Source organism: Notamacropus eugenii, chromosome 1 (assembly GCF_028372415.1).
Source record: "Notamacropus eugenii isolate mMacEug1 chromosome 1, mMacEug1.pri_v2, whole genome shotgun sequence".
NCBI classification, from domain to species: Eukaryota; Metazoa; Chordata; class Mammalia; order Diprotodontia; family Macropodidae; genus Notamacropus; species Notamacropus eugenii.
The window spans coordinates 609737170-609753568 of record NC_092872.1 but is presented as its reverse complement, the minus strand read 5'-3'; the positions used below and the strand labels follow the sequence as shown (position 1 = coordinate 609753568).

Here is a 16399-nt window from a genome sequence, read left to right as displayed (position 1 = left end):
CTCTATCAGCCTGGGCAAAACTGCCTGTGAGAATGAAAATCACTTAAATTACAGGCTGAAGAAAGGAATGAGAAGTCATTGCTAACTAAGCAACTACTTCTTAATGGCACAAGTACGTAAAGAGCCACAAAGGTCACTCAGCTATGCATTGCAATTCCTCTGACTTTTTAATGTATTTTAGCAGTCAATGATCAACTTCTACAATCTAGAATGAGCATAAAATAGTCAGCAAAAGTATAAATTCTCTGTTGATGGGTTGTAGGGTCCTAGAGGGTAAGGAAAATGGCATAATCTAATCCCAATAGGATTAGATTAGTACTAATCTAGTACTAGTACTAATCTAGTACTACTTAGTACTAGTACCCAGTTAGGTAGTACAGTGGATAGAGTGCCAGGCCTGGAGACAGGAAGACTCCTCTCCCTGAAGTCAAATCCAGCCTCAGACACTTGCTAACCAACTCTGTTTGCTTCAGTTTCCTCATCTGTAAAATGAGCTGGAGAAGGAAATGGTGAGGCACTCCAACATTTTTGCCAAGAAAACCCTAAAATGGGGTCACAAGGAGTCAGACACAACTGAAAATGACTGAACAACAACACTCCAAGAGATGTAAGCTGCCTGAGCACAGAAGTGGGTGTGTCAAAGAAGACTGGCCAATGAGTAGCAAAAGCATTTGACTCAGTAGACTTCAGAGAGAGACAATTTCTATGTTCATGGCTTGGGACTCTGACAAATCTCCCTTTGACTTCCCCAAAGAGAAGGAGATTTCTTTTTCTATTTTCTTCTAGTAGTATTGGTAACTGCCCATACACGGCAGCAAGCACATACGCATGTCTGTGCGAGACTGAAAGTGAATTTCAAAGTTCTAGTTGCCTCTTTTGCTTTGCATTTCTTTTTCTGTGTACAAATGACCAGAATAGTGATCCAGAAAGATGTACTTTTTGAACCCTGTGGCTACCTTGAGAGTAGTTCCTGGGCTTCTGACTGCTGTATGCCCTGTGGAAAGTTATTCCTACAGATACTATAAAGTTTCTCAGAAGAAAGCTATAACTACTAACCAGCAGATGAACCCAAGTCATGCTTGAATGTGCTAGGAGATATGGACCTTGAGGTTACTCAAATCAGTCCATAAGAGCTTACTATGTACCAGGCACTGTGCTAAGTGTTGGAGATACAAAGAAGGGCAAAAGGCAATCTCTGCTCTCAAGAAGTTCATAGTCAAATAGGGGAGACAACATGTAAACGACTATAAACAAAGTCTATATACAGGATGAATTGGAAAAATCAACGGAGGGAAAGTACTAGAATTAAGGAGGATTGGGAAAGGCTTCCTATAGAATGTGGGGAAGTAAAGTAGGGGAGCCAAGTAGTAGAGCTGAAAAGGGAGAGCATCCCAGGCTTGGAGGATAGGCAGCAAAAATGCCTGGAGTTAGGGGACGTAAACAGAGTACTGCTTGAGGAAAAGCAAGGAGGTCAGTGTCATTGGAATGAAGAGTGCATGTATATGAGTGTGTGCGTGTGTGTGTGTAGATATATTGCACAAGAACACTACAAAGGTGATAGGCTATGAAGGGCTTTGGATGCCAAATAGTGGATTTTATATTTAATCCTGAAAGTGATTTCAAGCCACTAGAGTACATTGAGTAACTTGGTGACATGGTCAGACCTATGCTTTAAGAGGATCACTCGGACAACAAAGAAGAGCATAAAGTGGAATGAGGAGAGACCTGAGTCAGGTAAGACTGACTAGCAGACTTAGTTTGATATCAGGTGATGAACGTCAGCATGAGGCATGGTGACAGTGTCAGAAGGTGGAAATGACTGCAGTTGGTCATTGATTGAATACAGTGGCTGAGAAATAGTAAGGAAGTGAGGATTACACCTACGTTTCAAGCCTGGGTGACTAGGAGGCAGGTGGCACCCTAGACAGTAACAGCAGCGGGTAAGAAGAAGGGAAAGTATGCATGTAAAGATAATAAGTTCAGTTTTGGATTAGTGTTTAAGATATCTATAGGACATCTTGACAGATGTATAACAAGCAATGGGAGATGGCTGAAAGCACAGAAGTTAGTGCTGGAGAAGTAGAGTTGAGAATCATCAGCATAGAGATAATAATTCAATCTATGGGAACTGATGAGATAACCAAGTGAAACTGCATAGTGGAAGAAGAGAAGAGAACTGAGGACAGAACTCTGTGCAATGTCCATCTTTAGTGGAAATGACCCATGGATGAAGAACCAGCAAAGAAGACTAAGGGGAGATAAAAAAGGGAGGAAGAAAACCAGGACAGAGAGTGCTGTGAACACTTAAAGAGAATACAGTGTCAAGAGATAAGATTAATCAGCAGTATCAAAGCCTGCAGAAAGGTTAAAGAGGACGAGAATTGAGAAAAGGCCATTTGATCTGATGAGATAATTTGTTAAGACAGAATTATGGGGGCATAATGAGGCTCAAATCTGGTTGATATGTGTCCAGAATTGGGCCCCTTAGTGGGTGGGAGAGGCTGTCCCAGCCCCTTGGACCAATGATCTGTTACATCTGTTAGTCATGTATGCATCATAGTGTAGTGGAATAGATTCTAGGGATTTTGACTTCAGTTCTGCTCCACAACTGTTGTGCAAACAGTTCAGTGGCACAGTGGATAGATCACTGGGCCTGGAGTCAAGAAGTTCTGACAAAATTTGGCCTCTTATTACTAGATGTGTAACTCTAGACAGTTAACCTGTCTGCCTCAGTTTCCTCAACTGTAAAATGGAAATCTTAATAGCACTTACATCAGAAGGTTATTGTGAGGATCAAAAGAGATACTCTTTATAAAGTGTTTAACACAGTGGCACATGTAGGCACTTAGGAAATGCTTATTCCCTTATAAATAAAATAAGTGCAAAGTAAATGCAAGTCAGTTTCAATGAGGGTGAGGTACTAACAACTGAGGATATTAGGAATATAACCTCATGTAAGAAGCAGTACTTGAGCTAAGCTTCAAAGAAAGCTAGGATTTCCAAGAGGTAAAAGTGAGGAGAAGTATATTCTAGGCATGGGGGAAAGCCTGGGAAAAGGCATGGAAGGGGGAGGTGGCATTTCATGTGTGATTAAGTGTAAGTGGGATGGTTTGGCTAAATCACATAGCAGGTGGAGGTGGAGGTGGAGGTGGGGAGGGGTAATGTGAAATAAGAATGAAAAGGCTGGCTCAAACCAGACTGTGAATAGCTTTAAATGCCAAACAGAAGAGTTTGCATTTGATTCTAGAGGCAAGATAGGGTCACTAGAACTTTTAGAGAAGCTTTCAGATGTGTGCTCTAGGAATATCACTTGGCAGATATATAAAGATGGATTAGAAAAAAAAAGTAGACACTTGAGGCAGGGAGGCCAAGTTGAAAGTTACTGTAACGGCTCCAGCAAGAGTTGACAAGGACCTGAACTAGGAAAGTGACTCTATGAGTGAAGAGGAGGATGGGTGTGACAGATGTAGACATAGAATGCATAGGACTTGGGAGCTGGATGTGGAATACAAGAGAGAGTGAGGAGTCAAGGAAGGGGTTGTGAATGTGGGTGACTGAAAGGATAGTGGTGCCATCCACAGGAATCAGGAAATTTGCAAGAAGGTTAGGCTTTGAGGAAAATGAGTTCCTTTTCAGATATGTTAAATTTGAGATCCTGAAATTCAAGATAAAGAACTGGAGCTCAGGAAAGAGACCAGAACTAAGATTTGGGAGTAATTATGATAGAGATGATAACTGAACCCAAGGGAGCTCCAATGAGACCACTAAGAGAGAACATAGATAGAAGAAGATATCTGGATGGATCCTTGGGTTATACCCATAGTAATGGTAAATCTGCATGTCAATGATGATCTAGCAAAAAAGACTGAGAAGGAATGGGCAGATAAACAAGAAAGGAGCTAAGAGAGCAGGGTCAGGAAAACCGAGAGAGGAAAACATTTCTAGGTAGAGAGGATGGTCAACAGTGTCTAATACTACAGAGCGATCAAGAATTTGGACCCTAGTCTCCTGACTTGTAGACTATAGCTCTAACCACTGGACTATACTTCAACATGTAGCTAAAATTGGGAAGGACTTGATAAAATTTCCACCACAGTGGGAAAGGGTTGTGGCTAGTAGATATAATTTAACATGAGTTATAGTTAACAAACATCACTTATTGTTTCAGTTCTTTACTTATGCTGGCAGGAGAAATCCATTTGAAAGAGTGTGGAGTACGTGAGATCTAAAAATACAAAGATGCGGCAAGCTTTCAATAACAATAATGGCTTGAGGCTCTCTTGGGAACAAGGCAAACAAGACCTCCAATAGGTCTTCTTCCTTTGTCAAGATTCTTGCAGCCTTGACTGAATGCACCCCTGTCTCCATAGAATTAAAGGAGATGGACAGTATTCAAGGCTGCAAGTTGTTCCCAAGTGGTTGATTTCAAGAAAAGCTACAATTCTAGTCAATGATATGAAAATACTGTGCTTTGCAAGGATACTGTCTCACTAAAGAGCTTCAGAGAAGAGTTAATCACCCTAGTTAACATATTTTTTTCCTGTACATTCTGACCAAAGAGAGGAAAGTCTTTAAATTATTTGGAATATCTAATTATTCCATATGTTAGTAAAATGGAATTAGAGCTGGTAGACATGCTATATATAGATTATCTAGTGCAGAGATTCTTAATCTAGGGTGAATGAAATTATTTTGTTCTTGTTTTGTTGTATATTTCAATATAATTGATTTCTTTTGTAATCCTATGTATTATATTTTTAGGTATTTAAAAACCTTACTTTGAGAAGAGGTCCACAGGTTTACTAGACACACATATACAATTAAGAACCTTTGATCTAGATCAGCCCGCTAATTTAACAGATGCAAAAACTGAAGGCTGAAGGAGGAAAGTGACATTCCCATGGTCACACAGTAAGTTCCTGTCTGAGCCAGTAAAACAACTCAGTGTCCCGATTTCTCAACAATAACCAAATATCATCAATCACTGTAGAATCAAATTTTGGCTTTATCTCAGCCTTAGGCAAAACATTACCTTCAAACTCACTCTGAACCATTACTGAAGTGGGACTCATGCATAGCCCCATTATTTTCAGCAGGGTTATGAGCTATCAAAACCTCTGCAGTCTTTCATCTGCTCTGCTTTGAACTGCACTGAGGAAAAAACTATGTCTAAGGTGAGTCTTTCTCAGAAACGCCTCAGTTATCTTCCTTACCCTGGGCACTAACAGTCCTTCCACTAAGAAGGATTAGAAGGACTGTACACCTTTTGCTTGTCAGCTATGCCCTGTGTATATCCCTTCTTCCAGGGGGATGGAAACAGTCTTCCCCATATCTCTTAACCTTTAGCTCTTTGCCTTTTATAACCTGATGTTTGCTGAAAATTTTAGATTGACTCATACTTGCCTTACTATGGTTTTTACTGGCTTGACTTCTGACAGAGAGGCTAGTAGTTACTAAAATTCTGGTCAATATCCTAATACTGAGGGCAGGGCACCATAATACTGATGGTACAGAGAAGCCAGGTAGTTGTCTGAATTCTCCCCAGTTTCCCTCAGAAACAATGTTAAAAGAATTCTGTAGTGATGGAATCCAGAAAAAGACAGAATGAAACAATTTTCCAGACTAAGATAACTTAGAAAGACTTCAGGAAAGTTCTCTCTCACTTAGCTAAAAGGTAAGTGCAGCCCTGTTCAGGTGGTATCTGGACAAGCTAGTGAGAGGCTCTCAGCCACAACATAGATCATCACCCAAGACCCCATGCTTGGCCCTGGCTCAACAGGCCAGTGGCACAGAAGGCCAGCTGTGAGGCCCCAGAACCAAAGGTAGAACAGGTGTCACTAGCGTACTAGGCAAGTCGCCAACCCGAGAGGCCACAGCACAGAAAGCCAGTGACTGGGCCACTGGCACCCAGTTCAAGAAGCTTGGGACAGTGCCCTCGGTATCCCAGGAACCGAGCTAAACTTTTAAAAATGAGTAAAAAATAAAAAAAGAGCCTTGACCATAGAAAGCTACAATAGTGACAGGGAAAATCCAAACACAATCTCAGAAGAGGATGGCAATGTCAAAAAGCCAACATGCAAAGTCTCAAGGAGCTTGGAAGAGCTCAGAAAGGATTTTAAAAATCAAGTAAGACAGAGAGAAGAAAAATTGGGAAAAGAAATGAGAGTTATTCAAGAGAATTATGAAAAATGAGCCAATGTCTCAGAAAAGGAAGAACAAAAATTGATAAAAGAAAACAACTTAAAAAATAGAATGAGCCACACTGGAAAAAAAAATCAGTTTAAGAAAACTCCTTTAAAAGCAGAATCAGGCAAATGGAAAAGGAGGTACAAAAGCCAACTAAAGAAAATAATTCCTTGGAAATTAGAATTATGCAAGTAGAAGCTAATGTATCTATGAGACAACAAGAATCAGTCAGACAAAATCAAAAGAATGAAAAAACAGAAGAAAATGTAAAATACTTCACTGAAAAAAATAACTGACCTGGAAAACAGATCCAGAAGAAATAACTTAAGAATTACTGGACTACTCTTCAGTTGTCTGTAAGGTGCTTGGTTTTTCTTCGGAAGCTAAGGTTGCACTGGGGTGAACCTTCACTTCAGCTGGCAACTAGTACCACTACAAACAAGTCTCTCCTTATCCATCTGCTGAAAAGGCCATGTCTGAGTTCACTTGCATCTACTCTGCTCTCATCCTTCATAACGATGAGGTTACAGTTATAGGGGATAAAATCAATACCCTCATTAAAGCAGCAAGTGTAAATGTTGAACCATTCTGGCCTGGATTATTTGCAAATACCCTGTCCAATGTAAAACTGCAAGTCTCTTCTGCAACGTAGGAGTTGGACGTGTCTCAGCAGTTGGTGGTGCTAACCCCTGCTGGAGGGGCTACTGCTGCTAGCATAACTGCCCTAGTTGAGGAGAAGGAGAAAAAGGAAGGAAAAAAAGAATCTGAGTCAAATGATGATATGGGCTTTGATTCTTTTCACTGATTTTTTTTGTAATATTAAATAAAAAGCTTAACTCAGAAAAAAAAAGAATTAATGGGCTACCTGAAAGCCATGATAAAAAAGACAGCCTGGAAAACATCTTTCAAGAAATTATCAAGGAAAATGGCCATGATGTCCTGCAGGCAGCCAGAATGAAACAATTCACAAATCTAGGAGCCACAGTCAGGATTTTGCAGGACTTAGCAGCTTCTATATGAAAGGGTTTGAGGGCTTGGAATATGACATTCCCTCAGGCAAAAGAGCTTAGATTACCAACAAGAATGAACTACTCAGCAAAACTGAGTATAATCTTCTAGGGTAAAAGATTGATATTCAATGAAATTGGGGCCTTCCAAACTTTCCTGATGAAAAGAGCAGAGCTGAAGAGAAAATGTGATCTTTAAATGCAAGACTCAAGAGAAGCATAAAAAACCAAACAAGAAAGAAAAAAACCCATTGCATTCCACTCCACTGTTTACATCTGTACATGGGAATATGATAATGTGTAACTCTTCAGAACTGTATCTCTATTAGGGCAGTTATAAGGAGTATACCTAGAGATGTGTGATGTGATGTGATAATTGATGTCATAATTAAAAACATTTATTAAAGGGTAAAAAAAAGGGTACTACTTGGAGAAGAGGAAAGGGGGAGGCAGAATAGGGCATATTGTATCACATGAAGAGGCATGAAAGACCTGTGACAGTGGAAGGAAAGAAAGAGGGGGGCAAGCATTGTTTGGAATTTACTCTCATTGGATTTGGCTCAAAGACGGAATGACATACACATTCAGCTGGGTAAAAAAAAAAATCTATCTTACCCAAAGGGAAGTAGGAACAGAAGGGGAAAAGAAAAGGGGATCTGTGTAAAGAAAGGAGGGTAGACTGAAGGAGATAATGGTCAGAAGCAAAACACCATTGAGGAAGAAAAGGATGAAAAGAGAGAGGGGGAGATTAAACTGGGGGAAAACAGGATGGAGGGAAATATAGTTAGTAATCATAACTGTGAATGTGAATGGGATGAACTCTCCCACAAAATGGAACTAGATAGCAGAAAGGATTAAAAACCAGAATCCTACAATATGTTGTTTACAAGAAATACATTTGAAGTAGAGAGACACATATATAATCTATTATGTGTGATATTATGTATTATATGAAGCATAATCTACTATGCTTCAGCTGAAGTAAAAAAAGCAGGGGTAGCAATCCTGATCTCAGACAAAGCAAAAGCAAAAATAGATCTAATTAAAACAGACAAAGAAGGAAACTACATCTTGCTAAAAGGTACCACAGACAATGAAATAATATCAATACCAAACATATATGCACCAACTGGTATAGTATCCAAGGTCTTAGAGAAGAAGTTCAATGAGTTACAGGGAAAAATAGACAGCAAAACTATATAAGAACTAGAAAAATCTAACTACAAATAAACAAAAAAAAGTTAAGAAGGTGGACAGAATTTTAGAAAGGTTAGATATGATGGACCTCTGGAGAAAACTGAATGGGGATAGAAAAGAATATACCTTTTTATCAACAGTGCATGCCACCTACACAAAAACTGACCATATATTAGGGTAAAAACCCTTACAATCAAATGCAGCAAAGCAGAAATTGTAAATGCATTCTTTTCAGAGCATGATGCAATAAAAATTAGATGTAATGAAGAGCCATGGAAAGATATGTATTTGGGAAAATAGGTGAAGAAGGAGCTCTACCAAATTCCTTTTATGACATAAATATAGTGATGATACCTAAATCAGGAAAAGCCAAAACAGAGAAAGAAAATTGTAGAGCAATTTCCCTAATGAATATTGATGCAAATTTTTTAAATAAAACATTAGCAAGGAGATTACAACAATATATCAAAAGGATCATACACTATGATTTATACCAAGAATACAGGTTCAATATTAGGAAAACTATTAGCATAATTGACCACACCAATAATAAATCCAACAAAAATCACGATTATCCCAACAGATGCAGAAGCTTCTTTTAAAAATTTATTTAAGTTTTCAACATTCATTTCTACAAAATTTTTGAGTTCCAAATTTTCTCCCCATCTCTCCTCTCCCCCCACCCCAAAACACTGAGCATTCTGATTAACCCTTCCACCAATTTGCCCACCCTAACACTCCTCCCTTCCCTTATCCCCATCTTCTCTTTTGTCCTGGAGGGCAAGATAAATTTCTATACCCCATTACCTGTACTTCTTATTTCTCAGTTGTATGCAGGAACAATACTCAACATTTGTTCCTAGAACTTTGAGTTCCAACTTCTCTTCCTTCCTCCCTCCCCACCCATCCCCACTGAGAAGGCAAACAATTCAATATAGGCTATATATGTGTAGTTTTGCAAATAACTTCCATAATAGTCATGTTGTGTAAGACTAACTATATTTCCCTCCATCCTATCCTGTCCCCCACTTCTTCTATTCTCTCTTTTGACCTTGTCCCTCCCTAAGAGTGTTTGCTTCTAATTGCTCTCTCCTCCCATTTGCCATCCCTTCCATCATCCCCCCCACCCTGCTTATCCCCCTTTCCTCTACTTTCCTATATTGTAAGATAGGTTTTCATACCAAATGGAGTGTGCATTTTATTCCTTTCTTAAGTCAAATGTGATGAGAGTAAGCTTCACTTTTTCTCTTTCACCTCCCCCCTTTATCCCTCCATTAAGAAGGCTTTTTCTAGCCTCTTTTATGAGAGATAATTTGCCCCACTCCATTTCTCCCTTTCTCCTGCCAATATATTCCTCTCTCACCACTTAATTTCATTTTTTTAGATATGATCCCTTCCTATTCAACGCACCCTGTGCTGTATGTATGTGTGTTTGTGTGTATAATCCCACAACTACCCAGATACTGAGAAAAGTTTCAAGAGTTACAAATATCTTTCCATGTAGGAATGTAAACAGTTCAACTTTAGTAAGTCCTTTATGACTTCTCTTTGCTGTTTACCTTTTCATGCTTCTCTTGATTCTTGTGTTTGAAAGTCAAATTTTCTTTTCAGCTCTGGTCTTTTCATCAAGAATGCTTGAAAGTCCTCTATTTCACTGAAAGACCATTTTTTCCCCTGAAGTATTATAGTCAGTTTTGCTGGGTAGGTGATTCTTGGTTTTAATCCTAGTTCCTTTGACTTCTGGAATATCATATTCCATGCCCTTCGATCCCTTAATGTAGAAGATGCTAGATCTTGTGTTATCTCAATTGTACTTCCACAATACTCGAATTGTTTCTTTCTAGCTGCTTGCAATAGTTTCTCCTTGATCTGGTAGCTCTGGAATTTGGCTACAATGTTCCTAGGAGTTGTTCTTTTCAGATCTCTTTCAGGAGGTGATCAGTGGATTCTTTCAATATTTATTTTGCCCTCTGGTTCTAGAACATCAGGGCAGTATTCCTTGATAATTTCATGAAAGCTGATGTTTAGGCTCTTTTTTGATCATGGCTTTCAGGTAGTCCCATAATTTTTAATTTGTCTCTCCTGGATCTATTTTCCAGCTCAGTTGTTTTTCCAATGAGATATTTCACGTTATCTTCCATTTTTTCATTCTTTTGGTTTTGTTTTGTGATTTCTTGGTTTCTCATAATGTCATTAGCTTCCATCTGTTCCATTCTAATTTTTAAAGAATTATTTTCTTCAGTGAGCTTTTGAACCTCCTTTTCCATTTGGCTAATTCTGCTTTTGAAAGCATTCTTCTCCTTACTGGCTTTTTGAACCTCTTTTGCCAAATGAGTTAGCTTATTTTTCAAGGTGTTATTTTCTTCAGCATTTTTTGGGGTCTCCTTTAGCAAGCTGTTGACTTGCTTTTCATAATTTTCTTGCATCTCTCTCATTTCTCTTCCCAATTTTTCCTCCACCTCTCTTACTTAATTTTCAAAATGCTTTTTGAGCTCTTCTATGGCCTGAGACCATTGAATATTTATTTTGGATGTTTGGGATACAGAATCCTTGACTTTTATGTCTTTCCCTGATGGTAAGCATTGTTTTTCCTCATCCCAAAGGATGGAAGAAGATATCTGTTCACCAAGAAAGTAACCTTCTATAGTCTTACTTTTTTTCCCTTTTTTGGGCATTTCCCCAACTAGTTACTTGACTTTCAGGTTCTTTGGGACAAGAGTAGGGTATACTCTGGGGATCTGTAAGATCCCAGTTCCTCCAAGGTGGCACAATCAAGCCTGCACACACTGATCTGGGAGCAACCAGACACTTTTGTGCCCAGAATCTGTGAGTAGTAAAATGTCCTCTCCACAACCACCTGGTCTCCAGTTCCACCAAGCCAGCACTGGGGGCTGAGATTCAAATTAATTGCTCAATTGTGCCAGGGGCTTTAGGTGTAGGCAAGATTGACACTCAGTGTGAGATTAAGATCTGCTGCTCAGTTCCCCCAGAGGCTACGAGGCCTGCAACAATGGATGCTGGCTTCTGCCTGCTGTGGGAGCCGCTGCTCTCGCTGGCCTCTGCTGCCTCCTGAGGCGAGAGCTATGGGAGACCTGGCTCCCTTCTCAGCCAGCTGAAAAAGCCCTCCCACTGACTTTTGATGCATGTGGATTGAGGGATCTGCAAAACCCCACTGCCGCCCCTGGGGATTCCACCTTCAAGGCCTGCTCTGGTCCTTCTTCCACTCTGTGCAGCCAAGGCTGGGCTGCGCTCCACTCTACCTCAGGTGTGACAGACCTTTCCCAGACAGACAGACCTTTCCCGTTGGCCTTCCAGGTCACCCTGGGCTGGAAGTCTCCTCCACTCTGTCATTCTAGAACTTGTTGAGAGTCATTCTTTACAGATATTTTATGGGCTATGGGGGAAGAGCTAGAATATGTGCATCTTTCTACTCTGTCCCAGAAGAAGCTTTTGACAAAATATAGTATCCATTCCTATTAAAAACATGAGAAGACATAGGAACAAATGGAGTTTTCCTTAAAATAATAAGTAGCAACTATCTAAAACCATTAGCAAGCATTATCTGTAATGGGAATAAGTTAGAAGCACTTCCAATAAGATCATGGGTTAAACAAGGATGTCCATTAAGACCACTCTAATTCAATATTATACTAGAAATATTAGCTTTAGCAATAAGAGAAGAAAAAGAAACTGAAGGAATTAGAATATACAAGGAAGAAACATTATTTAGACCTAAAGGGTGATACCATAAGCAAAGTAGAAAAGCAAGAAATAGTTTTTATCTGTTAATCTATGGAGAAGGGAAGAATTTATGACTAAAGAAGAGACAGAGAATATTATGAAAATGCAAAATTGATAAATTAAATTTTAAAAAGTTTTGCACAAAAGAAAACCAATGCAACCAAGATTAGAATGAAAGCAGAAAGATGGGAAACAATCTTTACAGCAAGTGCTTCTGATAAAGGCCTCATTTCTCAAATATATAGAGAACCAAGTCTAATAAGAATACAAGTCATTCCCCAACTGATAAGTGGTCAAAGGATATAAACAGGCAATTTTCAGATGAAGTAATTAAAGCTATCTATAGTCATATGAAAAAATGCTCTAAATCACCACTGATTAGAGAAATGCAACTTAAAAGAACTGTGAGGTACCACCTTATACCTATCTGATTGGCTAATAATAAATGTTGAAGATGTGGGAAAACTGGGACACTACTGCATTGTTAGTGGAATTGTGAACTGATCCAACCATTCTGGAGAACAATTTGGAACTAGGCTCAAAGGGCAATCAAACTGTGTAAACCCTTTGACCCAGTAATAGCACCACTAGGTCTGTAACCAAAGAGATCATAAAAAAGGGAAAAGGACCCACATGGACAATAACATTTAAAGTGCACTTCTTGTGATGGCCAAGAATTGGAAATTGAGGGAATGCCCATCAATTGTGGAATGGCTGAACAAGTTGTGGTATATGAATATAATGAAACACTATTGTGCTATAAGAAATGATGAGTAAGCAGACTTCAGAAAAACCTAGAAAGACTTCCATGAACTGATGCGGAGTGAAGTAAGCAGAACCGGGAGAGTATTGTATGTAGTAACAAAAACACTGTGGAATGATCAGCCATGGGTTGACTTAGCTCTTCTTAGCAATACAATGATCTAAGACAAGCCCAAAAGACTCATGATGGAAAATGCTATCTACATATAGAGAAAGAACCATGGAGTCTTGAATACAGATCAAATAAAGATCAATGATCTTGTTTTTTCTTGGCTTTTCCCTTTTGTTCTGTTTCTTCTTTCACAACATGACTAATGTGGAAATATGTTTACATGATTGCACATATTTTGGGGAGGTGGGATGGGAGAGAGAAAATTTTGGAACTCAAAATTTTATAGAAAATGAATGTTGAAAACTATCTTTACATGCAACTGGAAAAAGTAAAATATTATTTCCAAACATACACACACACACACACACACACACACACACACACACACACACACACATAGATAGATAGACAGATCGATAGATAGATAATACCTCTTCTTATTAACTAAAAGTTCCACTCCAATACAAACAGTAATCACAACTAAAAGTTTTATAGCACTTTGAAGTTTGGAAAGGGCTTTACTGCGTCATCTTATTTGATACAACAATCTTGAGGTCAGTGGTAATTATTATTATTACTATTATTCCCCTTAGGAATGGATCCTCCTTAGGAATCTAACACCCTAAGAGATAAGGTAACTAGGCTATGAAAAATAAGCATATGAGACAATGACTAAACCCAGTTCTCCTTGACTCCAAGTCTAGCGACACAATAATTAATATTCTTCTTATGCTGTACTATTTCATTTGGGTCATATCTCATCAGCTCTCAAAGACTCATTTATCATTTCCATGCAGATGATTCACAGATCTATATATTTAGCCCTATTAACTTTCCATTTCTAACCCTGCACCACCAGCTTCCTTTTTATTGTTATCGTTCAGTGGTTTTTCAGTTGCGTCTCATTTTTTGTGACCCCTTTGGGGTTTGCTTGGCAAAGATAATGAAGAGATTTGTCAATTCCTTCTCCAGCTTATTTGACAGATGATGAAACTGAGACAAACAGGGTTAAGTGACTTGCCCAGGATCACACAACTATTAAGTGTCTGAGGACAGATCTGAACTCAGGAAGAGGATTCTATACACTGTGCCACTTGGCTGCCTTTTGGGTATGTCAAACTAAACATGTTCAAAATAGAACTCTTCACTCCTTCCCCGCAAACCCTCACTTTTTTCAAAAGTTCCTCTTACTACATGCCATCTCACAACTTTGGTGTTATCCTTACCTCTTCACTCTCATTAGCCTTACATATACAATCTATTTCCAAGTCATTTCTTCCTCCCTATATGACACAGTAATTACATGTGTCAACACTCACATAGCTACAATGGTTCTCATCACTTCTCACCTGGGCCATTATAGTAGCCTTCTAAATCGTCACCCTGGCCCAAGTCTCTCCCCACTTTAACTCACCTTTGTTAAGCTGCCAAAGTGATTATGTTAAAGACTAAGTTTGACCATGTCACCATCTCTCTTGCTCAATAAGTTCTAGTTCTTTCCTATTACCCCCAGAAGCAAATATACAGACTCCTGTTTAAAGAGCTTCATAACCTTGATCTTTCCTTTTTAATGGTATTCTTTATTCCCTTCCACACAGCCTACAACTTATCTACCCTAGCAGTTTCTCAAATACAGCATTTTATCTTCTCTGTCTCTGCATTTGAACTCACTTTCCTCTATATCTTTAATGATCTGCTCCTCAACCCACTTCCACTTCTTAGTTCCCCTGATTTCCTTCAAAATTTAGCTCATATCCTATCTTCTGCAGGCCTTTCAAATCTCCCCAGCTGCAAATTTCTTTTCCTCTTAGATTTCCTTCTTTCTACTCTGTATCTATATCTATCTATCTATCTATCTATCTATCTATCTATCTATCTATCTATCTATCTATTATGTTCAGCATCTCATGTATGTATAAATCTTATGTATAGTATCTCAAAAAAATATGAGTTGTGCAAATTTAAAGACATATTCACTCCACTTCATATGGATTTTTTGTGCCCGACCAGTGGTAGAGCATTCCAAGCTCTTATTGGTCTGATCAGTCACAGTTAGATACATTGTACCTTGATCTTGACATAGTAATATCATTTTAATTCTCTCTGAGCACGAAATTAATTAACTAACTGTGAAAGACAGCAACTAACTCTGTGAAAGACAGCAACTAACTAATGCTGTATATCCCTTATACATACACAGTTAGTATTAATACCACATATATGTACATCCTTTTACATAAGTATGTAATATTATAAGTGTATATGTGGATATGTATAAGTATAAGTGTACCTAGTCATTTACATGGTTTCTCACCCATCAAAATGTAAGTTTCTTGAGCAACAGGCTTGTTTTTGCCTCTCTTTGTATTCCTAGCCCTTACCATAACCCCTGATACATAACAAGTGTTTAATAAATGTATGTTACCTTAGTGACTCGAGTTGATAAATCAGTGCTGATTAAGACACAGCATCACAGTAGAAAGAGCCTTGGATGCAGAATCCTCACAGAGATCCAAATCCTGGTTTTAGTCTTGTGTGTCCCAGAGAAAGTCACTCATCTTCTCTAGGCTTCAGTTTACTCATTTCTAAAATGAAGAGCTTGAAATGCACACGTCTAAGTTCCCTCCCCAATCTATGAACTCTGATTTATTGAATAACTTATTTCTGTGAGTAGCTCATATGATCAGATTTGATCAAATGGATTCTCCCAAGTGTGGAGGGTTGTTCAAGGTGAAGGTCTGATATGAAACAGAATATATAAGTATTTGCCTAAATCAGAACGTACCTGGTGATAAGAAATAACAGTCCCCCAAATACTCGTAGACTAAGAACTTCTTTCTTTGGCTAAGACATGAGAATAGGAAATATAATTAGATTTTAAATATGGTAGGGTTTATATGTTCATGTTGGCACTAATAATAACTCCAGTTGTATAGAAATAATACTAACAATAATAAGCAGCAGCAGTAGTTTACACGTATGTGGAATGTTATGGTTACAAAGCACTTTCACAGAAATTGTTGTGGAGAGAGCGCTGGTTTTGGAGTCAGAAGACCTGAGTTCACATTATTGGCTCTGCCATTTACCGTGATCTTGGGCAAACTGCTTGGCATAGCTGTAAAATGATGGTCTCCATCCAAGTTTCAATCCTTTAATAACTGTGTGAGGTAGGCAGGAAAAGTATTATTATCCCCATTTTACACACGAGAAAAATAAAGCTGAAGAGATATACCTGAAGTCACGTGGGACCTCAACACACATTTGTGATTTCAAGTCAAGTAATATATTCTATTTTAAGGGTGTATGTGTATGTGTGTGTGTGTGTGTGTGTGTGTGTGTGTGTGTGTGTGTGTGAGTGTGTGTGTGTGTGTGTGCGCGTGTATTCAAATAAAAG

General features: G+C 38.7%; 1 protein-coding gene and 1 pseudogene across 3 annotated transcripts in view; one reads left to right on the top strand and one right to left on the bottom strand.

Moving 5' to 3' along the window:
• The window catches only part of MSRA (methionine sulfoxide reductase A), a 581108-nt gene that overhangs the window by 109931 nt on the left and 454778 nt on the right, over positions 1-16399 (bottom strand). The window lies entirely within an intron of this gene.
• On the top strand, positions 6659-7005 carry LOC140520694 (large ribosomal subunit protein P1 pseudogene; annotated as a pseudogene).